General features: G+C 37.9%; 1 long non-coding RNA gene across 1 annotated transcript; it reads right to left on the minus strand.

Annotated features, from left to right (window-relative positions):
* Positions 1–211: 211 nt before the first annotated feature.
* Positions 212–18,346, minus strand: LOC102548673 (uncharacterized). The gene is made up of 2 exons (XR_015631286.1): positions 18,147–18,346; positions 212–406 (listed from the first exon to the last, which is right to left on the minus strand). It is a non-coding gene; the product is annotated as an uncharacterized LOC102548673 (long non-coding RNA).
* Between the last annotated feature and the right edge of the window lie 9,133 nt (positions 18,347–27,479).

The raw sequence follows: 27,479 nt of genomic DNA on the forward strand, positions 1-27,479 counted from the left end.
GCCAGGTACTAAATGGCAGTGCTGTGTTTCTTGCATGGAGGCCCTGGGAGTTCATTGAATAAATCTGTGAAGGTAAAAGGTTAAGTTTTGATGACGCCTCCATGACACTGCGTATGCCATGACCATGGGAAGTCTGCCAAGGAAAGCTCAAAACACAATGTGGAGCTGTCCCAAGTGTGTGTGGTGGGGTCTATGCATTTTTCAAACAGCATATCTGGAGAGGCAGGGCTGCCCAAGGATGTTGTAGCACAGGTAAGGCCAAAAAGAAGCACAGACGCTGAGGCACAATGCTGAAGAAATTGGCATTTTCTTGCTGAGTCTTGGCCTTGCTTTGGTCTGGTCTTTCAGTCCGTGTCTATTGATCCATTTTAGAATAGGACCTTAAGAGAATGGAAACTCCTATTGTCTATTGGAAGAAAAAAGAAGAAGAAATAAAAGACCATACTTCTCAATGAATCATTCTTTACATTTACTATAACAAACTTTTATTGGGTACACTATTCTTTCAACAACATTACACTCAAAGATAGTCATGAAACTATGAAGTTGTAACAGTTCTAAAATATGTCATAGAAAAAACCCTATTTGTCTTAGTTAGGGTTACCATTGCTGTAATGAAACACCATAAACAAAAAAGGAAGTTGACGGGGAAAGGATTTATTTGGTTTATGTTTTTACAGTGCAGTCCATCATTGATTGAAACCAAGATAAGAACAGGGCATGAGGCAGAGCTGGTGCAGAGGCCATGGAGGGTGCTGCTTACTGGATCATCATGGCTTGTTCAGCCTTTTCTAATAGAACTTGGGACCACCAGCCCAGAGACAGCAGCACCCACAATGGGCTCAACCCTTTCTCCTCAAACCCTAATTAAGAAAATGTCTTACAGGCTTGCTTACAGCCCAAGCTTTTTGGTTTGTTTTGTATTTTGTTGTTGTTGTTGTTGTTGTTGTGATTTGTTTTTGGTTTTGTTTTTGTGAGACATGATTTCTCTGCGTTACCCTGAAACTCTGTAGACCAGGGTAGCTGCAAACTCATGGAGATCTGCAAGCCTCTCCCATTACCAGCTTTAAGCATTTTCTTAATCAAGATTCTCTCCTCTCAAATGAGTTCAGCTGGTGTCAAGTTAACACAGAACACCCAGCACATTATGTAAAGACAATGACCAAAGATGGAGGCAGTTATCTCTTGAGACAATCAGAAAGTCATTCCCCAGTACGATGACATTTAGAAGTTGATGAACTAAAAGAAGTGAGAGCTATGGCAACAGGGAGGAGGCACATTCAGAACAAGTTTCTTAGAACTGGAAGGATTCTGAGTGATGAAGGAAAGATGACTGACAGAAAGAGGGATACATAGATGGTGACAGAACTGGCATTAGCTTTTTGTGTGTGTGTGTGTTGTAGTTTGAACAATAATGGTATTTTGAAAAGAAACAGCATTGCATGGGTCACATTGAAAAGTTTAGACAAGGCTTAGAGAGTAAAAGATCCCTCCCCACCCCATAGATATATTAGTTCTTATTTCCACAGTCAGAGCATTTAAAACATTCATTTTGAAAAGAGTTTTGTTAAGTTTGATTGGCATAGAATAACATGCACAACTTAACAAATGGTGACGTATGCACACACCTAAGGACCTATTGCTACTCAGCACAATCAATATGGAACTCACACTCAATGGTTTTCTTAGGAAGCTTTGCATTTTCCCATGGCCACTTCTCCCTGTACCCTCTCACAAGCAAGCAGCCCTTAATCTCCTTTCTTTAACTATAGATTAACTTTCACTTTATTTCTTAATTAACAGAACCACATAGAAAGCATTATTTACTTGGCTTTTCCTATGTGCCACAATCGTTTTCAGATCATTCATATGGGGAACTGGAGAGATGGCTTAGGGGTTAAGGAAACTGACTGCTCTTTCAGAGAGCCAGGGTTCAATTTCTGGCATTCACATGGCACATTACAACCATCCGTATCTCTAGTTCCCGGGTATCCATCATCTTCCGGTTTTTGCAGGCACCAGGTACACACATAGTGCACAGAAGCCTACAGGAAAAACATCATACACATGAGCATAAAATAAGAAAACCATTTACACCCCTGGGTGCATAAGGTTTTGACCTTTTTAAAATGTCTGAATATGATCTTATGAATAGATGATTATTCTCTTACACACTAACACTTGACAGGTTCATGAATCATTTTGCTCTTTGGACATTACAATATAACTGCTATAAACAGCTCTAGATAGATTGCTGTGTGTATATGTGTATATATGTGTATGGATATGTCTGTGCACATATGAATACATGTGTGTACGTGTACATGCGTATATATGTACATGTATATATGTGTACATGTGTGTGCATGTGTGTGCATGTTGTGTATATGTGAATGTGCATATGTGTACATATATGCATATGACATATGTATGTGTGTACATATGTGCATGTGTGTGCATGTATGTACATGTGTCTATGTATGGTTGTGTGTATGTGTGTATATATTTGTACATGTATGTATGTGTCTGTGAACATTCTCTTTCAAGTTTCATAATCATTGCATCAGTTGCTCAGTTTGTTCCTTTAACAAAATACCTTACAGAGACATCTTTAGGAAGGAAGAGCTTATTTTGCCTCAAAGCCCTAGGGTGAGGAAGATATTGGTGGGGAGGTCAAGACAGCAAGAATGTGGCATGGGTGGTGTCAATGTGTACACAGTCAGAGAAGAAAGGGAGATGAATGCCTGTACCCAGCTTCCTTTCTCTTTTCCTTAGCTTGGAATTTTAGCCCTTGCAATGGTAGTGTGCACATCTAGAATGGATCTCACTACCTTAGTTAACCTATTCTCGATAATCTCTACCAGACCTGACTCAAATCTCATCAATTTGATAATTGGGAGTATATAACTTATGAGCAGAAAAGCTAGGTTTGTTGGTGTTTTTATGCATGGTTTTTAAAGAATGTGTCAAACATTTTACATTTGGCTATACTGTGTCAGAGACCCTTCAGCAGCATGCAGAGCATCAACTGACTTTGCCAGCTCATGCTCGATTGTTTTTATTGTATTCAATTTAATTGATCAATCAATGTAATTGACGGTATTTCATTACTGTCTTGATTAATATTACTGGGTAACTCTTCATATTTTTTATGTGTTAAGATAATATCCTCTTTGGTAAACTAATACTCACATCTTGTGTCTTTTCCTCTTTGAATTTGGGTGCATTTATTATTGAGTTTTAAAGAGTTTCCTTTATATTTAAAAATTATCAGAGCTTCAAAGGTTTTCCTTTGAAATTTTTATTGATTCTTTGTGAGTTTCCCATCATGCACCCCAGTCTTGCTCATTCCTCCATCCCCTTGTATCTACCCTTTGCCCTTGCAACTTTCCCTGCAAAATAAAGCAAACAGACTAGCAAAAAAAAAAAAAATAAACAAAACCAAACAAAGCATAGAAAACCTTTGTTTGTGGAATCTGACATATGACACTGTGTGTCCCACGTACATCCCTCTGTCCAGACATCTTCACTTACAAATGTTACCAGCTATGTAATCTCAAATATTTTCTCCAACCACGTGTATTGTTTAACAATTTTCATTGCATTTTAAAGAGGGTGTGTCCAATTTGGAAGAAATACAGTTTATTAATCTAAAGTACATTTTATGTTTGGATATTTGCCTGAGATGACATGGCAAAAACCAAATTTTTCTTGTGTTCTTTTAGAAGCTTTGTCGCAGTTCATCCACATATGCATATCAAACATTATGGAGTAGCTTTAGTAAGTTATAGAAAGAGTGAATGGAAATTCGGATACTTTTTAGAATGTAGATTTCCAAAAGTTTGAACAGTATAGGTTGAAATCTATGTTTTCTTCATTCATCGGATATTCCTCTAAGCTTCTTTCTTCAATGACGAATTTGTTTGATCTGTCTTAAATCCCTTTTCTTTGTACATCACTTTACAATGAACGCTCCAAATATTTAATACAAAGAGAGAAAGAATGATTCTCTGGAATATTGAACTGGGTGGCAAAGATCACTTATGGGAGAAACAGTGAAAGGCAGGGATTTATTTAAATAGCAAGTGCAGCTTCCCTCTTCGCACCATTTTTTGTCTCCTTTAATTTTTCTTTCAATTCTCCCACCCTCATTGTCACTGCTCAGTTCTTATATATTCTTTCTGAGATTTTCAGTATCCATAAAATAATGCCTTTAAATGTTGTCATCATTTTGGAATACAGTTTGTCAAGGCTGGAATGTCTTGACTCATTTAAAGCTGCCTGATGAATTCTTAGATATTCTCACCTTTTGCCTGTCTAAACTTGAACCTCCTCTTTCTAATGTTTGCTCTTTCCATCCCTGTTTAAAAGTATCTAGGCATCTAAGATGCCATAAGTCTTGAAAGGGGAAATACTTTATGGATGCTGGAGAGATCTTACTTTGAACTTTAATTTGGACGTTAGATTTCATAGGAGCCCCAGGATTGGAAGGATGGAACACATTAAAGGTAGACATATTTCATATGTGAATTATCTACAATTTTAAGTATCACAAGATAATTATGAAGGATACTGAGAGTGGTGAAGCAGGATAAGCTTTTTGCTTTGATAAGTGGCTGTGAAATCGGGGAAAAGGTGTTAAGAACATGATGTTACGAGACTAATGACAATTCTTAGATCAGGGACTATTCACGAGAATGATCAGGAATTAATTTCCTCAGTAGAGTTTCGTTAAGTGAAAATTTCCTTTTGCATTTTGGACAATGTTCTCAAGCATTCTTAAACAATGATTGTTAGGTTATTTGTTGACAACAAAGTAAAATACTGAATGTAATCTTTTAAATCTACAATCAAAGTTCCAAAGACTATAGGCAGCTCCAGATTAGCTGTCTAATCCATAGCAAAGAGTAGAAGTACTTCTGCTTATGACAGTTATATGCTCTTTTCGTCATTAAACTATTAATTGTCTTAGAAATAGCATCTATAATGAGTTTTTCTTTGCATATTTGTGTCCTAAACACCATTACAACTTATTTTTAGTGCATGCTGATTGGAATCTGATATAGCTGATTGATTTTATCTATGCTTCTCTATGTTCATAGCAGCCTTAATTGTAATAGCCAGAAGCAGGAAATAACCCAGGAAATAATTCTTCAACTGAGGAATGGATACAGAAATGTGGAACATTTACACAATGGAGCACTGCTCAGCTATTAAAAACAATGACTTCATGAAATTCTTAGGCAAATGGATGGAACTAGAAAATATCATCCTGAGTGAGGTAACCCAGTCGCAAAAGAACACACATGGTATGCACTCACTGATAAGTGGACATTAGCCCAGAAGCTTGGAATACCCAAGATACAATCCACAGAGCACCTGAAACTCAAGAAGAAGGAAGACCAAAAAGTGGATGCTTCAGTTCTTCTTAGAAGGGGGAACAAGATACTCATAGGAGGAAATACAGAGACAAAGTGTGAGGCAGAGAATGAGCAAAGGTCATCCAGAGATTGCTGCACCTGGGGATCCGTCCCATATAGAGTCACCAAACCCAGACACTATTGTGGATGCCAAGAAGTGCATGCTGACAGGGATCTGATATAGCTGTCTCCCGAGAGGTTCTGTCAGAGCCTGAGAAATACAGAGTCAGATGCTCTCAACCAACCATTGGACCGAAAACGGTGTCCCTAATGGAGGAGTTAGAGAAAGGACTGAAGGAGCTGAAGGGCTTTTCAAGCCCATAGGAAGAACAATATTAACCAACCAGAACCCCCCCACCAAGAGCTCCCAGAGACTAAACCACTAACCAAATTATATACATGGAGGGACCCATGGCTCCAGCTGCTTATGTAGCAGAGGATGGCCTTATCGAGAGCATCAGTTGGCCCTGCGAAGGTTCAATGCCCCAGTGTAGGGAAATGCAAATGTCAGGACAGGGAGATGGGAGGGAGTGGGTAGGTGGCTTGGGGCAACACTCTCATAGAGGCAGGGGGAGAGGGGAAGGGATAGGGGGATTCCAGAGGGGAAACCAGGAAAGGGGATAACATTTGAAATGTAAGTAAAGAAAATATCCAAAAAGAAAAAAAAAGAAAAAGTAGATTATTTGTGGCTGAAGGGATTGTTCAGTGTTTAAGAGTGGTCGGTTGCTGCTGTTATAAAGACCTGAATTCAGTTCTTACACTCATAACTAACTGTAACTCCAGCTCCTGTGGATCAGATATCCTCTCATGTTATCTCCACATATCTGCACTTGTGCCTGTTACCCCAACCTCCTGCAAATCCACAGATGCTGAATATAATTTTTAAAAATAAAGTTCAACCAATAATTAACCTATGTGTTGAGATGGAGTATTAAAGAACCAAATGTAAAAACCACGAGGAAAGTGAAAAGGAAACCCTTTAAGATGTGCTTTTATTTGCTAGACGTTTTATGGGTTATATTCTAAGAAATACTCTTAGATATTTCTGAATCATGCACAACAATTTATGCAAGGTATAAGAATTACAGTTGGACTTTTTTCAAATGTACTTCATTCTTATTTCTAAGAGAGTTTGGTCATACTAACGATATACTGAAGAAAGCTATCAAATCAATCATAGATTATTTTTAAAGATGGAGAGAGTGCTAAACTTTAAGATTGGAGAGTCCCGTAACTCACATGCAAAAGCTTCAGACTTTAGTCAGTTTTCACCTGATATTAAAGTGCCAAAGTATTTCAGACATCAGATGCCTAGTGTTCCGAATGGACTTTCGTCAACCAAGGAAGCAAGCCAGTGCTAGTGCTTCCCAATGGGGGAAAATCCCCAATGTGAAGACAAAGAAGATACTTTGCTTCTGGTCACTGGCATTGATTATATTCTCAAAATGACTTCATGAGGTGATTCGTTACCCCCGCCTGCTAATCTTGAAAGAGACTACTTTCCCCATCAGCATGAAGCTTCCTGCCTGGACATTTCAGTCATCAACCTAGACCCTTTGGTCCACTTAGTGGAAAGGTTGACCAGGCTAACTCTGTCAAATAGTAAGAGGAAGAGAACAACTTAATTACCTGAAGTTGAGAGTGAAAATTCAGTCTGACACTTGAGAGAAGAGGTTGAAAGGTTCTTAAAAAAGAAAACAACATTATCCTAGCATTTGAAAAATTAAAAAAAATAAGGCAGAAACAAAGGCAAAATCAGAAAGAAGTGTGGTTCTGTATCTGTAATCCTCTTCAGAGCAGAGCGCGACGTAAGAGGCAGAAAGGAAGCTCACACTATGACCGTTAGTATGTTATTGTTTGCTGAACTGTCCTATAGAGCTTGTCACGGCGTGACAGGTTTTTATTATAGACTGAACAATAATTCTGTCAATAAGAGGAGAGAAGAAAGTAATCAGAACCAAGGAAAGGTGGCTGCTTCTGCATGCGTCTTTCGTTTGAGCAGCATTGTGTTTGCAAAGTGCTTTGACAGAAAATGTTACAGCTCTTTACCCTGCCAGGAGCCTTTCAGAGCATTGCTTGTGCCCAAGCACAAATGTGACTGTGATCAAAAAGCCACAGATCTGAGGATCTGCCTATGTCACCTACTATCTATCTCTATATCTATCTATCTATCTATCTATCTATCTATCTATCTATCTATCTATCTATCTATCTATCTCTATCTATCTCTCTCTCTCTCTATCCATCCATCCATCCATCCATCTATCTATCTATCTATCTCTATCTATCTATCTATCTATCTATCTATCTATCTATCTATCTATCTATCTATCTATCATCTATCTATTGATTGATCTATTGATCTATTATCTATCTACCTATATCTATCTATATCACTTGCTACTTTCTATTCTTTATGTTGAATTGTTTTGTCAGAAGTCAGTCTATGTTTAGGTAGGAAAGCATTATGGGATTTTAGTAAGGAAGCAGCACAATATAATTCAGAGAACCAACAGCATGTGGAATGTTCTTTTTTAAATATGGAATGTTCTTAATGGACTGAGGTTGGGGAGAAGGCTGAAATGAATTTCTAAGATTCCTAGAACAGTATCTCTGATACATGACGGATGGTATGAAAGAATGGATGAATAAATACATTGACATTATTTTGACTCAATGTTCTGATTTCCACCATACATCTTGGATTTAGATAATGTTTTTGCCCCCTTAAAATGTTAGGGTGATCCTTTGTAGGTCAAGGTTTTGCCTCAATTTTTGCCTAGAACTTCTCCATGTTGCTTGCTATTAAGATCCTTCAGTGCCAAGATCAGCTTAGCTTTCCTTATATGATTACTCAGCACAGACACAGCCCTTTGCTTCTACTTTCTGTGACAAATAACCTCTTCCCCCAATTTGTTCAGAAAAGTAAAGATACCATAAAAGACCAAGCTGGAGGAATAACAAGATGGAAACCTTATGTCTCTGAAGAAACTAGATAGGAAACTGTAGCATGGACGGAACTAGGGTAGGTACTGAGGATACAGAGCATGAAAATGAGCACTTTTACATGACCGAAGGAGATAAGAGTTGTGTGTTGGACCACTGAGTGCTGGAAGAGAACTACTACCAATGAATAAGTTATGAATAGATGAAAGTATGTTTGGATAGAAGGATCACCAAGAAAAGCCGGAAAGCAACCATACAAAACTGTGGCTGATTATACATGATCACACAGCCTCCTCTGAGAAGAGGTGAGAGCATCTCACTGTTCCCAAATTTCTCCCCAAAGTTGCTGGCGTTTTTGCCATCTATTCAAAAAGCATGGCGGCCATCATGAAGCAGGACCAGCCAGCTCACACCCGAAAACCCAACTCCTGGGATTGAGGTGGGAGAACTGTAGTGAATTTGAGGGGACAACCTTGAGATACAGTGAGTTCCAGGCTAGCAGAATGAGACTCTGTCTCAAAATCAACAAGGAAATAAATAAACATACAGAACTTTCCTATTTCAAGATGACATTTAAAGTTTCATGTACAGTGGATTAACTTCCATTTAGCTTTTTAAAAATTAAATTTGAATTACACAATTTCTCCCTTTTCTTCTCCTTCTGCCTACCTGTTCTATATTTCTTACCCCATAACTCTCTCATATTCTTGAACACATGATGTGGACACTCCTTTAAATTGTTCTATCTATCTATCTATCTATCTATCTATCTATCTATCTATCTATCTATCTATCTTATCTGTGTGTATATGATTCCAGGGGGCTTTTACTTGGGGAAACTACTTTCCTTTGTTGCTTCTAATTCTATATTTTTTGGTTAGAAACCCTGTGACTATATATATATATTAATATATTAATATAACCATATCTCTAGCAAGATTGCCCTGTATTTACATTTATTAGACAACACTAGAGCCGTTAGTATTACATAGTGATATTATCTCTTAGGAAAGTGAAATAATGTCATATAGAGATTGTTCTAATTCCCCAAAAATACATTTCTTCAAGATCCACTCAAAAGTCTATCTGAAGACACTAGCAGAATACATAAAAAGTCTCACCTCTCTGTATCTGGGACAGCTTTTCCAGTGCTTGTGAATATGCCATGGAGACGGTGAGCCATAATGACCTTTCCTTTTTCTACTTCTCTTGTCAAAGCTCTCTTCCTGATGAGACAGTCTCCTGTTCTTTCCTTATTGACTGTCACTTTTTGAGCTGTTAAGTCACCACTCAGTGATATGCTAATCTGAATTAATGGGGTGTGCTCTAACCGATGTGTGTAAATGCTACCAACAATGAACTTACTCCATCAATCCATTCTGGGCCATTTTCAGAACTGTATGTTATAAGGAGAACACAGCTGGTTCAGGAATCCAGGTTATCTAGGATCGAGTCCCCACTAATCTTTTTAAGAGACCACAACCCCTTTTTTGATGATGTAAAGAGGGAAAATCAGAGCTCTGTGGCCACCAGAAGGTTCTTGCCCACTCATTTATTGCTACATAGGAGCCAGTAACAACCACTCAGCTTAAAGGGCTACCATTAAATTTTAGGACACCAAATATTTATTATTGCCACTTTAAACACTTTAAAATCAAATTGGAAGTCAATATCATCGACTTTTCAAAAATCCTCACAGTATTAGAATAAAAGAAATCTGATCCTTTTTAGTTATTGAACAGTTCCCGGTAAAACAGAATCCAAACTATGCTTTTAATAAGACATGTAAAATATTGGGCTTTTTAAACAGATATGCTATTCTTAAAAACTATAGCCTCAGAGAACATTAGTGTGTCATCTGTGGAGCCATTCAAATCATGAGGGAGATTTCTAGAATTGCTACAGAAGACGACCATCAAATAACTCATGTGGTCCTGAAAACTAATTTTGATTGACTTACCCAGGTTGCGCATGCACATGTAATTACACAGCATGCGTAAAATTATAGTTCATAAGGCTATAATCTTTATGTGTTATTTACTGGTTCTAACTGCCACTAGGGCATTGTCCAATATGCTTAGCTCAGTTCATAATTATAGCAGAAAGCGAATATTATGAATTAAGAAGGAACCATAGCATAGTCATTAATAATTGGTTCAGTTTGCGATTCCAAATTCAGACAATCAGTGATCAAGATCTTTTTATTATTACCTATTCCAATAACTGTGATTACTCCACCCATCTTGGCTTCAAATTTTCTATTTGCAAACAGTGGAATAACAACCTTTGCATGAGATCAGTATAGTGTTTAAACATTGTTACAAGGTAAATTCCTGGTAATAATTATTTGCTATTTTTGTCCGTTACAGGAGAATGTAGAGCCATGCGGTTCTCTTTCACTTCAATGACAGTGAGAAGCTATGACATTGTAAATGGTTGTTTCCAAACATAAAATATGCCTTGATTCTCCAATTCCCAGAGATATTAAGATTTTTTAAAAATTTCCTTAGAAAAGAAAATATACATTGATAAAAAGGTTTAGTTCTACATCAGCATGAGTATGAATTTCGGCTACATTTTGTGCAGATGGGGAAACATCAGCTTAACTCAGTCCATTGTAAATATTTAGATACAGTTATCAACTTGGTAATAATCAATAACCCTAATGAACATACCATGGTCTCCGAATACTATACTATCAAAAGGAACCAGGTTCTTTGGAGGTAAGGAAGAATAAATATAAAAGAACTTAGATTAATTTGCATTGACAAGAATATACACAGAAAATGATAGGCTGTTGTGAGTGTAATGAAAAGATTTGTTAAACAGCTGAAATGCAATTCAATTGGTAGAAAGCTTTTCCTGTATGTGTGAAGTCCAGGATTCAGTGCCCCCTCATTGTATAAATGAGGCATGGTGGCACACATATCATACGTGGTGGCATGTATGATCACAGCGCATGGGAAGCAGAGACAAGAGTATCAGAAGTTTATCATTATCTGAAGCAAGCCTAGAGTATAGCTATGTTCTTTACTTAAAATACATATATAGATAATAATAATAATAACAATAATGATAATATAATAATATAATAAACAGATGGATTAGGTCTAGGGAGACTTTTAGTGGCCATTAATGAGGAAAATGAGCATAAACATACATAATGAACATAAAACATGAAACCTATCAAACTTACGAGATCTAAGATAAGAAAAATGGTGATGGGGTTAGTTGGTAACAATTTGACTTACTATTTAAAAATTGGCAAAGTGAAACTATTGACCTTTTTCTACCTATTAGACAAATTTATTTTATGTTTTTAATCATGTGTGTGTGTGTGTGTGTGTGTGTGTGTGTGTGTGTGTGTGTGTGTACACACATATCTGTGCATTGACTCTGAGGGCCAGAAGAGAAGGCTATGTTATTCTCTCAACCTGAAATAATAGGTGTTTGTGAGATGTCTGACATGGTTCTTGGAACCAAACGTTAAGAGCAGCAAGCACATTTAACTTCTGAGCCATCTCTTTGTTCTATTGCATGATGCCTTCTCTTGTCCCCCCCCCTCATATGTACTTCATGTCTATCATCCCAAATATATATCTATAGGTCAATATTTAAATTCAAAGTAAAATACAACTTAACCAACTGCCCCTCCACCAGTTTTTCTTATCTTTAACCTCATAGGTTTTAAGTCACTTTTCTAGTCAATGGCCATTAGAATTCTCCACATATTAGAATACTAATAGTAATATATATATATATATATATATGCATATACTCATCTAAAAATAAAACAGATGAGCAGATGAGATAATTTTCTTGGCCAATCTGCTCTAGTTAAAAAAGGGAGAATAAAGGGAGAGAGAATGAATGGTGAAGTTAAAACCCTCTTCTTCATAACTTAAGGATCAAATACACATAGTCTTTGTCAACAATTGTTACAACATATATCTCATATAGCATATTTGTTAGAAAAAATAAACTATATAAAGCCAATGAACCTTCTGCATGTACTTTATAGGAAACATAGAATAAAGAAACTTATATTCAATACTGAGAGACCACAAGGATGTGTCAAACAAATCCATAGGTGAGAAACTGTATGTAGCAAACACCTTGAATTATGTCACAAAGTAGAGAAAGAAGTGGAGAAGGAAAAAGGAGGAGAAAGGGATGGAGGACAGAGAAGAGGGAAGAATAAGCAGGGAGACATCTGTGTAGCAAAGACATAATAATTAACCAATCAACAAGTCAAATTATTCTTCCTAGATGCTACAAATTTGAAAATATTCCTTTTTCCCATGCCAGTTCAAACCAGCTATTCTAATCTTTAAATAGACCAGGTATGAAACAAAATCATACCTATGAAATTTACAAGGAAAAAAAAGTGTTTGAATTGAATTTAGCTCCCTGTTGTGTATTTTCAGAGATGTGACTTGAAAGAGAAAGAGAGTTAACTGAGTGCAGTCAATAGGCCGGGTTCCTCATATATAATCTTTGAATTTCCAGGGCAGCTGAAGGGGTAGCTTATCCATTTCACCAGGGAGACAATGGTGGAGCTGAAATGAGCATACCAGAATCATTACGCTCAGCGCAGATATGGCGAGGTGAATCTGTACTGCATTCCTGACTCAGGAGCTCTGTGCATTCCTTCCATGACAGGGAATTACCCCTCAGACCGAGGTTAGTGAAGTACCCCTCAGACTGAGGTTAGCATTCGGTTTCAGTAGCAAGCTTGTGGAACCTGTCGACAAAGTCTTTCTCGATAACTTAGAAATAGATGCGTGGTGGGAGAATAACCAAGATTGACTTGTGTTTCCCAAAAAAAAAAAAAAAAAAAAAGTCTCCGAAAGGTGAAAGTGGTTATTTATTCAGGTAACTTACAACCAGGTTGAGCATTTTACAAGTCACAGGTTCAGAGGAAAGAAGAAAAGTGTGACCTCAGTCTTTTGTAAAGACAAGAAAATGGTAAATGTTGATCTTCTAATGAAGAGAGACATACTAACCTCAAGAATGAACTAAAAACACAATTTTGAAAAAGAAGAATGTATTTGAGGCTAGGGACATAGTCCAGTGGGTAAGAGCACTTGCTGAGCGGGCATGGGGACCTGGCTTTAAAGCCCCAGCACGCGTTACCAGTCAGCAGGGGCTTCGTGTCCCTATAACCCTATAGCAGAGCAGAGCAAACACACAGAACCTGGGAGCCATGGAAATGTGAGCTTCCAGTCCAGTGAGAGGGACCTTGTCTCAGGACAACGAAGTAACCGTGATGGAATAAGACCCTTGATATCTTCCTCTGGCATACAAAAGCATGCTTACATGAAGGCTAACATGCATATACCACATAAAAATACCGTGCCTTATATTTAGCAATGCAACACACTGAAAATAACAAAAAAAGAAAAGATATTTAAATACTTGCATTTTTCTAACAAATGTATGATCTAGTCAAAGGCTAGTGAGTGTAATCTTCCCGACATTTATTATTTTGAATAACTAACATATTGAATTTTGAGGAACATTCCACTGTATAGTACAGTTTCTATGGCCAGATGCCCATCCTCTGAAAAAACAAAAAACAAAAACACAACTTCTGGTTTAGTCTTCCAAAGGCAAATGCTTATTGTTACAAAGATGTCTCTATAATAAACTCCTTTCATACTGGCTAGCTCTATGGTTTATCTAAAGGTTTTATCCACACTGATTTTTGTGCTTTGTTCATTTCTCTGTGATGCCATTAGAAAACTCGATATGATGGCCATGTTTTGCTATTATGCTATTTCCTTGCAAAGAAATATCCAAGATTCGTTTTTAATGTGTGCTTAACGGTAACATTGTTAGCTGCTGAATGTCTCAGCTTGAGCAGAAAAATATAGTTCATTGTACAATAAAAGCAATATCCTTAATTTAAATCCGGGGTCCCTGGGCCTGTGTGGTATTATTCTCAGCTCTAGATATAACTTTCAAGCTATTTTCTTTTTTTAAAAATGCATTGCTCCTTTGGTATATATCCGAAGATTTGATCTTCCAGAACAAAGCCGTGGCATATCGTGATTCAAATGAGATAATGCAGGCTGTGGAAAGTTTCATGATGAATAATTTGTAATCTCAGGTGTCCTGTCCACAGAAGAGCCTCTCTGTTTGTTAACCTGTGCAATGAACTGTGTGCCTTGAGTAGAATTGTTAAAAAGAAAATTATATCTAAAAGAGCAGCAAAATAAGCCATTCCTAAGGGTTAATTTATGCAACCACTAATCGAAGAGAGTTAGTCACTTAATTGTGAGAACTTGTTTAGTTTAAATGAACTATGCGATGATTTGTGTAAATTTGGCATTTCCTGAAAACAACACTTTTCTGCTTGAAGACCTCTCAGTGTCATCCCACAATGGTCAGAGCAATGGAGATTCCATATGACACACACCACCTTCCTTCTGTGAGGATATCTTGAGTGAATCAGATAACTTCTCTCATGTAAGGGATACAATTATTATGTCTGCCTCCATCGTGGTTTTCTCAAGACATTTGTTATCAAGAACATTCCCCAAATTTCATCATCCTACTGATTTTCATGCATGGAAGCAAAACAGGTCTTTTATTTTCACTAGTTTGCAATAAAATTTCTCTGAGAGTGACAGGGGTCGTGAACCAACTGCCCCTTTCATTGGAGAAACAGCAATGCAAAAGACACTTGGTGAAAGAGAACAGCATTGGAAGAGTTCTAACAACCCTCACGGTACGCATACAGGATCCATGCTGATTCTGGCTCTCATGCCTTTCAGTCTTGGTTTTCGCTAGTCTTTGTGGTTTATAACACATCTGAAGTGTTAGTAGTCTATGGAGTGTGTTTCAACTTGGGCTTGATCAGGTTTCCTTGGGAGTAAATTCCAGCACTGCAATTTTAGCACCAACGTGCACTCTGTCAGCATGCACCCTTTGTGAGATGTTACATGATTAGTGTTGAGTGTTTTAAAGTGATTGCTATAGTATTTTCTGTAAAATAACTATGCATTTATTTGTGGTTTATTTATATAAATATATATTATGTATATAACTATATTAAAATATGAATATAAGCAATATAATATAATTATACAATATATAATTATATATGTTCACAATATACATGACATTATATATGTAAGTAGTGATAATATGATATTACTCAAACATCCTGTTTCATATTATACATCTTTCCAATTATGATTCTTGTTGGCAACAAAAATAAACAAGCTGTTAGTCTTTCATATATTTTGAGGTTAAAATGTGAACAAGTACCTGACGTGTTAGATGAAAATTTGAACAGCACAAGACCTCAAATGACTCTGGAATTTGTATCTTGAGGAAAAAATGGAAGAAAAATAAAAGGTAGGCTTGATTCATCCGACTTTGAGAATGGAATGGTACTTGGAGAATAGAGCAAGATTAAGGATCTCTTCTGAGTAGAAGCCTGCTATACTAAATATCAGACCACCGTTAGGTATTCAAGTAGCAATGTCAAGTAGACAGTGGGTAAGTGAATCTAGCATTGAGGAAGAGACATGAGTGTAGACGTAAGTTTAGAAGCATGCGCAGAACCCACTTCCACGGATAAGGCCGAATGAGAACCGAAGGTAGTGCGTAAATATAGACAGACGAGATTCAGTGAGCGGGTCGTGGAACAAATCCAGGTGAAGAGATGAAGAATTTTGGAATACAATAAAGTCAATATATGCACTAGTCACAAGACCAGAAAACTATCAGAATAAAGAACTTGGCAAGGAAGGGCAGTGGAATCAAGAGAAAGACTGGGAGGCTTAAGTCAGATCCCATAATTAGGCAGGTTGATTTGATATTTTAGCCCCGTGAGGATAATGCCTGGATTCTTTGCTCGAGTTTCTATGTCCTCCACCCATGTGACTTCAATATAAGTAGGAGAAACACAAATTGTGTTAGTTATTCTGCTGGAAAGGAAGGTCTGACTGTCAAAACCGGCATTGGTAAAACACCCTGAATGCAGATATTTCCTAGAATTTAATCCATGATTTTTTTTAGCTTAAAAAGGCAAAAAATGTAATTAAGTCAAAAAAACCAAAAAATGTTAATTTGCTAATGACTTGGAATATGGGGGGGGGGGGAGTTAAACGCAAAGGAGGAGGTGCAGGTGTGTTGCGTCTTACAATGCAGCTCCTCCCAGGCTTTGAAATGTTACAGAAGTGATGAAATATGGCTCGTTGTATTATACTTTGTCGTCATTATTTTAACATTAACTTGGAGGTTTCCAATTTATAATTCTTTGGGGGAAAAGAAATGACTGTGATTTATACAAGTGTGGGAAATTAATCAATAACCCAACTATTATTCAACTCCAGCAATCACATCATTTTAAACTAAATTTCTGCTTTATTGCTCCAATTCATCTACAAGACCCTGCTACACTTCAGATTAAGGAAGATAGACTAACATATATTGGAATAGGGGAAATCTCTACATTAAATATGCAATGTAAAAAAGCCTTTAGTGTTTGGAGATCAATATTCTTTTAGGCAGAGGGAGAAATTAAAACTATCCTAGGGTAATCATAACTTAATCAATATGACAGGCAAAATTATTCCCTTTGATTTATCAAGTACTCTCCAAGTTAATTCACTTAAAATCTCACCTAATTGCCTAAAGGGAACATATGGCAATGATAAGTGTAGTTTTAATATTATGAAGCTCAAGTAACCACATCGTTTTATTGTTTTGTATTTTCTTAGTGCATGGCATATATTTTATCATACACCTAAAATATTATGCTATGTCGTAAACATTTAGCATGAAATTGTTTTCTACCAACACAACTTAGTGCATTCGTGCATACTTACTTCCTCCAATGGTTAACAGTTATTAAAATTAGCATGTAAGACAATGTGGTAAGAAGTAGGAAATCTCACTTAAAATACTCACTCAACCTTATTTAACCAAATCTTTTTCTTCAGATTTCTGAATTAACTCTTCTAAACATAGATGACTGGGATGGTGCAGGGCTTTGAAAAACTAATTAAGAATGATCTTCTAAAGATATTCAAAGTGAGTACTTAGGAGAGGCACTGTACTCTAGTGTTTGAAGAGGGAAAAGGAAGTCACAGACTTAGAGGATATAAATGTTTATTTCAGTTCTCTAAAATTAATATTCAATACTCGTTATGTGATGAACAATTAACTGAAAATGAATGAATATACTATTATTCATACACATACAAACTCTTAGAAATGACATATGAAGCATTTACGTGCTTACTGCCAGAGCCTGACCTAAACTTTCAATGACATCAGCAATTACAGTAGAGTCTGGGAGGTTCCCTTTTCAAAAGCAAACTCATTGACAAGCAAAGTGAAACTAAGGATCAGATAAGGAAGCACAAAGCTGAGCTCAGGTGTGATCTCAAAGGGGTGGTATTTCAGTGTAAGCCCATGGGGAACTCTGCAGTCCTAAGCTCTACCATTCAGCTGATTCCATAGGGAAAAAATGGTAAAAGTTTCCATCTCTTTATGTCAGTCATTACCTAAAGGCTGTCCAGGTACATAAAGTAATAACTTCCACAATAAAGTGACTAATGTTTAGTACTGCGGACGTGTCTTCAGACAGGAAGCAATAACTAACAATGAATTATACTAACAGGTCAGGACTGAGTCTATAAGGTACACATCTAGATTTCTCACTTAGAGGGATACCTCTAACATAGCAACCAGGAGGAAGGGTAATGGAGAAAAATTGCCTGGAGAGGCTAGGGATATGGCTTTGATAGGTGAAACACTTACCTCACAAGCATGAGGGCACACATTGATCCTCAGCAGTTATTTAAAGAGCTACGAATGTTGCAGTAATTTTGCAATCTCAGAGCTGAGAATGTGGAAATGGAGAGATCCCTGTGATTCACTGTTCAGCCAGCACACACCTATCAACGAACTCCAGGTCAGTCAGAGATGGCTCTGTCACAAAAGAACATGGTGAATGGCTCCCGAGGAACAACACCTGAGGTTAATCTCTGACCTCACAATGACATGAAGGTTCTAATACATTCACACATGCATGTGACTGCACATGTTTATGCATGAGCACACACACACACACACACACACAAAGAGAGAGAGGTAGAGGAAGAGAGAGAGAGAGAGAGAGGGAGAGAGAGAGAGAGAGAGAGAAGAAGAAGAAGAAGAAGAAGAAGAAGAAGAAGAAGAAGAAGAAGAAGAAGAAGAAGAAGAAGAAGAAGAAGAAGATTTGAATGACAATGGCAACCAATACTCATGTTTGAATGCTTGGTCCTCTCTTGGTAGAACTACTTGGACAAGATTAGGAGGCTTTTTGGACAAAGTATGGAAAGGATGACCTTGTTGGAAGAGGTGTGTTACTAGGCGTGGACTTTGACATTTTAAAAGAGCACACTAGGCCCAATCTCTTCTCTTCTCTTCTCTTCTCTTCTCTTCTCTTCTCTTCTCTTCTCTTCTCTTCTCTTCTCTTCTCTTCTCTTCTCTTCTCTTCTCTTCTCTTCTCTTCTCTTCTTCCCTTCCCTTCCCTTCCCTTCCCTTCCCTTCCCTTCCCTTCCCTTCCCTTCCCTTCCCTTCCCTCCTCTCCTCTCCTCTCCTCTCCTCTCCTCTCCTCTCCTCTCCTCTCCTCTCTCCTCCTCCTTCTTCTCCTCTCTCTCTCTCTCTCTCTCTCTCTCTCTCTCTCTCTCTCTCTCTCTCTCTCTCTCTCTCTCCTTCTTATTGCTTGCTGATCAGGATGTAATGCTTTCACCTACTATTTCAGTGCCTTGCCTCTCTGGCTCATGCCAAAATGATCACAGACTAACCTTCTAAAATTCTAAGATAACCTTCAATTAAATACCTTTTGAAAATAAGAGTTGCCTTGGCCATGGTGTCTTTTGACAGCAATAGAAATAGAATGAGAGAGGGGCGGGGGGGGGAGGGAAGGAGGGAGGGGGAGGAGGAGAGGTGGGGTGGAGAGGGAAGAGAGCGAGAAGAGAAAGCTTACCTTGCTCTTCATCTGTCAGATGGACAGGACACTGGTTGATCAGAACAGAAAAGCAAAAGTAAGGTAGAAGAATCTAGAAGGGCAATTCAGGAGGGAAATGAGTCCATTATTACACAGCAAGTTGTATTGTAATCAATAATTATTTGCCTCATTCCTTTCCCTAATTATCAAACACTTGAAAATGGAAAACACACTTTACTATTTCTTTCAACTTTCTAGTTAGCGATATCATCAGCTTGGTAAGTTTCAAGGAACTGAATGTTCTTACAGGTTAATCCTGGGAGAATGAATTTAAAAGATACTTTCTGGAATAACCTCAGAAGAATTTAAATATTTTAAATGACTTATATTCACAAAATGTTTAACTTAGACATTTCACAGAAATGACACCTATAACTATAAACACAAATTTCACACTTACCTATAAAGTATAAAGAAATTATAGCTAAATTTTATAGAATTTGACAAAAAGTTATTTATATTGGGATACTAGTTCATGGTATTCTTAATTGCATTTGGAATATGTTAAACAGTCTGTAAGTGATCATGCAGCTTTATTGAGTTTTAAGTGGGAACTTTTCTTGGAAATCCAACGCTTGCCTTTTCTTTATAAATTCATACGAAATGGTAAAAGACATATTGTGGAACAGGAAACAAATCAAAGTACATTTGTTTTTTAGATGACCCATGTGCCAGTGTGAACTTTTGAGCAATTATCTTTTACAATACATGACTTTAAAGAGAAGCTCATTAAAGGGTTCCATAGATAGCAGTGTCTTCCTTAGGACACTGAACTAGATCATATAATAACTTCATGCCTCTCCCAAGTTTTTAAGCTATCATAAGGGCAGTCATATTTGTGTTTTACTCACGACTATTTTCTCAGCTTTGCTCAGTAAAGCAGTTACACATCTGTTGACCCCCTTGATCTTGCCATTTGTCTAGTGAAGCCTCTTTGATGTTGCTCATATGGCCTTTAGTCAGAAAAGTTTTTAACCAGTGGTAACCCATAGCATGCCACAAACACCTCAGTTCTGCCTGGTATCCATTTGTCTAATTCCACACATATCTAGCAAATGTCAGCTGTGTTTAAGGCACTGTCAAACTATTACGAGAACTTAGAATTGACACGGAAGCTTGCAGGATGATCTTTGAATGCAGATCCAGGTTTGCCCTTTTGACTGACTTTTTCTCAACGAGATTACTTTTAGTTTAGAAAGGGCAGACCTTAACTTATGGACTCACATCTAGTGTAGACATAAATAATAGCTTTTCCAGTAGAACTATAGAACACAAAAGTTATGGTTGGTTACCCTCGAGGTTTTGACTGGTTTTGTACGTTGCCTGACAAATGTGTTCAAGTATCCTCTTTTAAAGGAATATTACCCTTCACCTGCCATTTAAACTACTTTAAGTATAGTTTTCGTAATTACTGAATATAATGCGTTCTTTGACATGTGTTCATTTTATATGTTTTATGAGGTGTAGACTACGCTTGTCCGTGCCTTTATTCACATTGAGGAAAATCAATATCTGTGAGTGACCGTGGAGAGCTGTCTTTGCTATGCTTAGCTGATAACTGTGGAGGGGGTGTTCACACTTAAGGGGAAGAAAGGGAGAATTCCATAGTTAGAGCCTTGAAGAAAAGACTTCTGTCTGCAGAGAGTAGTGTATGGCTCTCATTTAAGACAATAATGGTTAGTAACTTCTAGTGTATATATTTGAGCAGCATATCAGTTCTTGTAGAACCATTGTCAATTCTGCCACCTATTTATTCTCCTCAATCTTCCTCAATGGTGCATCCTCCAAGAATACTCAGAGATATAGAAATAAGGTAGTTATATGTCCATGTGTGTAACCCAAGGAATGCACTCATCTAAGACTTTTCTCACTCACGCAAAGAAAAAAAAATCCTTCCAAAAGTAGAATTTCCTTTAAGCCAACACAAGTCACAATTATAGGGAAAGTCCTCAGACATAAGTTATTCAGTCAGAAACTATTAAATGACTAGATACTTTTAAGTCAGTAAGTCTTAAAATTATATTATAGAAATTAACGCTGGTCCTCTATTCAAATAATGCAAGATAACAGTAAAATAACCAAATCAAATGATACCTAATTTCCAAGATAGACAATAAACTCAATGTAACATGAGATTCCACTGCCTTGTCAGCATATTTAATGCACAAGTATTTAATCCCAGAGGGTTTTTTTCTTATGGTGATTCCAGATATGTGCAGATTTATCCTTATTTTTCTGGAGAGTTAGCTATAAAGCACTATTTTAATTTATTGACCAACTATTTATTACCTGGGAATTGTATTTATTCTTTTCCTAAATATCTATACTTTATCTATGTAGATTCAGTTTTTCCCTCTTAATAGTCCAGCACAATAGCACTCTTTCTGTAAATATTTCCTCATAGAAATGCTTGTTTAGATTTTAAAACTATTTTCTCTATGAAGGACCTTTATGACTTTAGAACCTCTTGCTATTAAAGAGGTTTTAAATGCAAACCTTACACTTCAGAAGCTTCGAGTTTGATCTGATCAGACAGGATGTTTTGTTATAAATGTTTAATAATTTTCATCCAGAGCAAATAGACTTTAAGGTCTAAAGATTCAGTGGAAGACTAATTGCCCGGATCTCAGTTTTGTGAATCCAGGAGGATGCTGTGGCATCCTGAGGCCTTTTTCTCTCTTATCTCCCGTTTCAGGCACTTGGTAAAGTAGATGTTAACCGGGTGTCAATGAGGAGTGGAAAAATGACATTGATGAAAAGCATGGTAACTTGAAGAGACCCAAGGGTGAACAAGAGACACAAGAAGACAACTGTCATCAGATGCTTTCCTGAAAACTTCTCTAGTTATGAGAAAAGCTGTCAGTACAGGGGGAAAAAATCTATTTTCCTTTTTTTTAAACTAGAACAACTGAGAGATAATTTCTGCCCTTTGTAAAACATTTCGATTTACGTTATGCACCATGGTGGTCACACTAAACAATGAACCTTGAGAAGTTTGCAAGGAAAGGTAAGGGACCGAGATTTCCTGGGCTTTTTCTTTTCTTTTAATTTTGTCAACTGAATTGTAAGCAACAATGTGAGCACTTAATCCTGAAGTAAAATTAAATTGTAATCCTGTGGTTTGAGCATTCAAAATAGTATGAAATTCTCAAAAGTCAGAAAGCAAACATTACAGATAATGGTATTACATTACTTTCTGCTATGCTAAGCGTCACCAACTACACTTTTGTTCAGAGCCTCCTTCCTTCATTTGAACCAGATCTAGCTCCTTATAAATTCTCTTATCAGCCTTTATATCTTCATACATTTTTCTATACCTCATCTTACACGTTCTCTCATCACTGAAGAGAGTTTGATATTCATTGCAATGGTTCTTCATTGTACTGTCTGCAAATGCAAATGAACTCATTGTGGCGATCTCATTGAGAGGCATTTCATGTAATCATGCACCGACCTTACGCTTTGATCTTGAAGAGTATCTCTCTTTTTTTGATATTTGGACACAAAAAATAAAAACAACAAAAACCAAACAAACAAAAATCCCCAAACCACAAAAGCAGATGATAAAATTAATTTAACGGTCAGGGAATAATCAAAGACAAATTACAAACCGGAGCAAGAAACTTCAGTTGTACATCAAAGATGTCATGAAGTAGCACTGTTGCTTGAACTTTTTCAAGCCTACTTTTAATGATGGCTCTTAATTAAACTCTTTAACCTCCCTTCTAGCTCACCACCCACCAGAGGAAGTAGAAAAGAAAGGATACAGGGGAAGTGGACTTGTCTAGAAAGGTTCTTTGGAGCAACTCCCATCTGCATTGTCAGGAAAGCAGAGGTTCAGTTCAGAGGTCAGCAGTGACAGCTTGATTCACTTGTAATCACGGATATAACAGCAGTCCAGTTCTGTATGTCCAGATGGCAGCAGTGGTGGCATGACTTAGCAGAAAGAGCGAGGCCTCAGCCAAATCTGCATGAGTCAGCTGGAGAGACCAGGGCCAACAGGAATCCCCAGAGCAGTTCTCAGTTGTGCCTCTCTCATCAGATCAAAGATGAGCAGAAGAGAGACTAAGAAGCTTTTGGCTACGCAAGCAAGCCAAGCCCCTCCTTCAGTGGGGCTTGTCCTGCTATGTCTTGCCTGAGCACATGAGTTGGACTTAGCAAAAATCCTCCTGAGTCTGCCTCAGCTGACATCACTGCCAATCAGCCCGAGTTTGAGGAAGCAACAAATCGAGGTATACCACCAGAAGATTTTTGCATGTTTGCTCTCTGTGGAGTTCCAACAAAAGGAGCTATGCAATATTATGTGGACCAGTCCGTGTGTGTTGTTAGAGAAGAACCCTTTCTCATGTGTCTTTTCATGTCCTTGCTTTAGCAAAACATCCTTCCACTTGTGTCTACTTCAGGAAAACACATAGTCACATGTTTGCTCCAGCAAAATGCCATCCAACACAACTGACTTTCCAACGAACCCTTAAGTCCCACTTCACATCATGACTTACGTTTTGCCAAGACGGAACAATGGAGAGGATAATATCCCCCAGTCCCAAATAATAAAGTGTATCGGAAATGTGGTCAACATGGGACGCTGGGCATCGCCAGAGAGTGATAACTGATGTGTTGAAACAAGCAAGGTAAATTGGTATTTTTATTATTAATAATTTTATTTATTTGCATTTCAAATGATATCCCCTTTTCTGGGTTACCCCTCCACAAACCTTCCCATCCCATCTCCCCTCTCCCCTTTGCCTCTATGAGGAAGTTCCTCCACCCATTCACCTTCTCCTACCTCACTGCTCTAGCATTCCCCTATGCTGGGGCATAAAGCCTCCATAGGACCAGGGGCTCCTTTCCCTTTGATGTCAGGTAAGGCCCTCCTCTGCTACATATGTATCTGGAGCCATGGATCCCTGCATGTGTACTCTTTGGTTGGTGATTTGATCTCTGGGAGCTCTAGGTGGTTCAGTTGACATGGTTCTTCCTATGGGGTTGCAATCCCCTTAAGCTCCTTCAGTCCTTCCCCTAGCTCTTCCATTGGCATCCCTGGCTCAGTCTGATAGTTGGCTGTGAGTATCTGCATCTGTATAATATTGCTCTAGGTAACTTTTTCCAAATTGCCAAGCAATATCAGCAAAAAGTACTATAGGCAGAATATTCTAGCTCCTTCAGTGAAGAAGGAGAATATGACAAGAATATGGCAAAGTCAAAGACCATTATGTTAATTGGAGGGGAGAGAGAGAGAGAGAGGGAGAGAGAGAGAGAGAGAGAGAGAGAGAGAGAGAGAGAGAGAGAGAGAGAGAGAGAGAGAGAGACACTGACTATTGAGTGCTTGTTTGTGATGCCAGGATCCAGGGTTAAGAAAATGTGTCATCCAGTCATCCATGTAGCAGAACAGCGAACAGTTCCTAGGGGCGCTCACAGTAGCAGTTTACCATCATCCAGAGTGAAAATAATTTTATTAATTCTGAATCATTGGGTAGAATACTTTCAAGGATATTATCTCTATTGTGAAGTAAAACTAGTCTGATATTTAATTTTCTTTTCTGTATCATCACCTTAAACATGTTTTAAGAGCCAACTTCAGAATAATCAAATTGATTCTATGTCATTTAACTATGCACAGGGACAAATTGATGGGTATGTATAGGAGGAAAATGTTCTCCAGCATCCAAAGGAGTAAAAGGTACAGTCTCTCTTTCGAACATAAGCGTGAGAGCAAACAAAGAACCAAGAAAATATTTCAGTCAGCAGCAACAAATAGAACAAAGGGAATTCTAGAATCAGAAGGAAACCTTGCAGGAGTTATAATTTTAAGCCAAGTGCTCCAAAAGATGAAGGGGAATTGAGTTTGTTAAGCACAGACATGAAGGAGACATTGCTTAGTGGTTAAGAACATTTGCTCCGGGGCTGGGGATTTAGCTCAGTGGTAGAGCATTTACCTAGGAAGTGCAAGGCCCTGGGTTCGGTCCCCAGCTCCGGAAAAAAAAGAACAAAAAAAAAAAAAAAAAGAACATTTGCTCCACTCCAGAGGACTCATGTGAGATTTCTACCAATCACATAACAGCTCAGAACCATCAATAACTCCAGTCCCACAATATCTGGCACATTCTTTTGGTCTCCATGGACACCGAGCATGCACATGATGCATAGGTGCAGACAAAACTCTCATACGCAGAAAAAAAATACTAAATTAAACTTAATAAATGAAACTACATCAACAGTGGATGAGAACGCATCTGAAATGGCAGATGTGCACATGAAAAAAAATTGTAGAGACCACGATAACTGTGACCCTGTGAAACCTTTTTTTCAAAACAAACATTTCTGTGATAAAATAATTGTCACCGAGACATTTGAATTTTAGACTACATGTGGTATAAACATTAGATTAATGAACCGAAAACATGAATAATGGTCAACTATTTAGGAACTAGATAACAAATTTACAAATAACCCATGGGACAAAGAAAGAAATTAAGGAGACATTGATAAGTGTGCAGAAGCAAATGAAGTTTAGGACAAAGCATTAGGAAAATTTGCACAGTGATGACAACGTACTGTATAGAGGACAGTTTATTATAACAAATCCTGCTATTGCAGAACAAACAGGAAAATGGGGGTGTTCACATACGCTGGGCTTGCATTTCAAGAAGTCAAAAACTGAGTGACAAGGTACACAGCTATTTAACTAAATTAATGCAATCAAAATGGAGAAATAATCGTACTAAAAAATAGTATACTTTGTTGTAGAAATACTTAACTTCAATCAGGGGTTTCTACCCCGCCTTTGATCAATCAGTTCTCAGATAGGAGACACAAAACTTTTATGTTTATAAGTAGCCTTACTCAGCACTAGGGCTGGGCACATAGCTTTTAAGCATTAAGAGTCTACTACCTTTAGAGTAACCCCACTTTATCACTTGCCGTACTCCATCTGGGTCCCTCTAACACCAATTGGCCAGCCCCCATGGCCGGCCATGTGTTCATGATTCACCTACCCTGTGGTGTCTTGTTGTCTCTCCACCTGCTGTCTGATCCTCCTCAGACTTTAAGCCCAGGAACCTAAACTTCTCTTCTGCCAAGTTATAGACTGTTGTTGGCTTTTTCAGTCAACCAAGAGTTTTAACTTAAAGAGCAAGGTCACATAACGTCACAAGGTCACATTCACTGGGAGACAGTATTAGCATTATAGTACATAGCAAAAGAGCAAGCTGTTAGCATTCTAAACTCCACCCCACAGTTACCTGGCAATAGTCAGGTATGCTTGACATTGTAAAAGGGTCTGCTTGCCTCCTCCTTTCTCTCTTGGTCTCCTGCTCCTCTCTTGCTTTTGCCTTACAGTCCCTACTCTCTCCCTACCCCCACCCCCATCTCCATGTGCTCATGGCCGGCCTCCTCTACTCCTCTCTGTCTCTCTCTGTCTCTCTCTCTCCCCCTACTATCCTCTTAACCCCCCTCCCCATGCCCTGAATAAACTATTTTATATAATACCATCATGTGGCTGGTCCCTCAGGGAAAGGAGATGCCTCACCATGGGCCAGCTGAGGAACCCCTTTCCCCATTCCTCACCACACCTCCATAGAACATATCCCCCCTCTCTTTATCTTTTTATAAACACACCACAAGCCTCAACAGAAATTAATAAGGATGTCTTCTTGGTGTTTAATAAAATACATAAGCACATGAAAATGTAGGCAATCAAATATCAGGAATGAGTGATGATTACTTCACTACAGACTCTGGACATATTTTTGAAGCCCAGGGCAATATGGCAGCTTTTCCTTAATGAACTTGAGAACTTATGTGAAATAGAGAAGTTTCTTGAAAAACACAAATCCCTGGAGACTAATAAAACGAGAACTAGTTGTTTGAACATACAAGCTGGAAATTAGTACATAACGTAAAATTCCCAAGTCCTGAGATCTCAGTGGAGAGTTCTCCCAAACATTTGAGATTTAATCCCAATTCCAAAGAAAATTGAAGAAAAGTTATTTATAGCCACTTTTAGAACCCAACTCTACAATTAAAGGGCAATGCTTTATAAGCAAGTGTTCTCTATCCCTGGAATCAGGTAGAATGTTAAAAATAAGCAGAAACCTACA

This window comes from Rattus norvegicus, chromosome 10, assembly GCF_021556685.1.
Source record: "Rattus norvegicus strain SHRSP/BbbUtx chromosome 10, alternate assembly SHRSP_T2T, whole genome shotgun sequence".
NCBI classification, from domain to species: domain Eukaryota; kingdom Metazoa; phylum Chordata; class Mammalia; order Rodentia; family Muridae; genus Rattus; species Rattus norvegicus.